This window comes from Echinops telfairi, unplaced genomic scaffold (assembly GCF_000313985.2).
Source record: "Echinops telfairi isolate 266 unplaced genomic scaffold, ASM31398v2 ScPeMD7_7405;HRSCAF=8443, whole genome shotgun sequence".
In the NCBI taxonomy this organism is placed as follows: domain Eukaryota; kingdom Metazoa; phylum Chordata; class Mammalia; order Afrosoricida; family Tenrecidae; genus Echinops; species Echinops telfairi.
In genome coordinates this window covers 4,721,554-4,723,330 of record NW_022111305.1, presented here as the reverse complement: position 1 = coordinate 4,723,330, position 1,777 = coordinate 4,721,554, and the positions used below count along the sequence as shown (strand labels likewise).

Sequence of the window (1,777 nt, the reverse complement as noted above, 5' to 3'; positions counted from 1 at the left end):
CCTGACCCACCTGACCCACCTGACCGCACTCGGTGTGACTTCTTTTTGTCTCCGAGCAGGCACAGGGACGTACAAGGACAGCGATTTGACAAGTAGAAGAGGTGAAGGAGAAAATGAGGCAGGTGCTGTCAGCCATCCAAACAGATGAGCACAAAACTGTTTCCAAGATTGGAATCACATATTTGACAAATGCGTTAAGTGTAATGGAGAATACTCTGAAGGTGATAAGGTTGTTTGGTAAAATAACTTTAAATATATAGCTTAGAAAACATTCTGTTTGGGGGGAGTACCTCTTCGTATATATCATTTTGCATTCTCACTAGCAATAGAAGAAGGTTTGTCTGTTTTTATAATAGCTATGAGATCAGAATGAATCAGCTCGATGGGTTCCACATACTATAATACGGAAAAAAATCTTGAATAAGAGCGTGGAAATACAGAAAATAATTTTCAGTTCTCATGGAATAAAGATTTTATGGATGCTAGTTGAGCCCCCAAAACTATTGCTGTAAAATAGTCTTTCAACCTTAAACCAAAATCATTTCCAAATTTCTTTAAGAAAACAGATAAGAGTTTAGGTTGAGTAGTTAAATATTTCTGCCCTGAGCATTATGCTTTTTTAATATATACCTATATAGAATAAAAGGATGTCATAGAATTGCACATGCAGAAACTTGAATTAGTGGATGTTTTTGTTCTGTATTTTCTCAATAAAAACAAGAGGAAAGAAATTATTTTTAAAATACCACATTGTTAAGTTAATTGGTGAAACTTTAATTGAGTTTAAGGATTAGATGGTATAGTAATGCTAACTTCTGGATTGCGTGTATCTTATTATTTATGGGACATATATTCTGAAACAGGATTTGTGAACTTTTACACAGTTAAAATTTTCTACAAGACCTTCCTTTGTTCAGGCTGTTTTTTGCATCATGGGATGCTGAGCATCAGTTGTAGATCATTGTGAACATGGCATAGTGGAGGAGCGGGCCATATCCGACCTCTGACTTCCTCCTGGCCGTGAGACAAGCCGTCATGATCCACGCTTCTTTATCTATTCTAACATCATTCATTGTCCCATGCCACGCTTCACCTATGCTGGATCTGAAAGTCCATGGCAATGACCACATAGACAATACTTACAATTAAGGGACGTTATTAGGGAGTTAACAGGTTACCACAAGTCGTGATCAGTAACTGGTTAGGATGCTGTCACTGGTCCACAGAAACACCTCTTGTCAGCCTGTCTCTCTGGTCCTCAACTCCTCAGCCACTTATGCTCTTGACCTCTATCTCCATGTGCTAGGGAGCCTTTCTATCACTCTACCTCATAGTGCCCAGAACCTCGATGCTGCTACTCTGTTCTTGGCCTAGCCCTTTGCTCTATCCCGTAGTTACCACGCCACACTTGCTGGTACCTCGGGTATTGGCCCCCACCACTGCTGACAGCTGTCATCTCAAATGTGATCCACTGCGATGGGTCTGGGATGGCTCTCGGTGTCCCACACAGCTGTAATACACAAAGGAATGGCTTTGCTGAGGGAGTGAGTTTTGTCATTCAGCGGACTAGAACCCCTAAGGATAAAAAGAGTGTAATTTGGTTCATACCCTCTACTAAATCAGAATGTAAATCCTACCTTAATCCTGTCCATTGGCATAGCAGAAAATTCTCTCCAAAACGAGATTGTAGCTATAGGCATACAATTCAGAATAACAATACATTACGTAAGGAAGTATAGCTAGAAGTGCCATGATAATTGATTATATCTCAATGATG

The 1,777-nt window shown here is 40.0% G+C and overlaps 1 protein-coding gene across 1 annotated transcript in view; it reads left to right on the top strand.

Moving 5' to 3' along the window:
• Window positions 1-1,777, top strand: part of GPC5 (glypican 5) — a 737,283-nt gene that overhangs the window by 425,078 nt on the left and 310,428 nt on the right. The window lies entirely within an intron of this gene.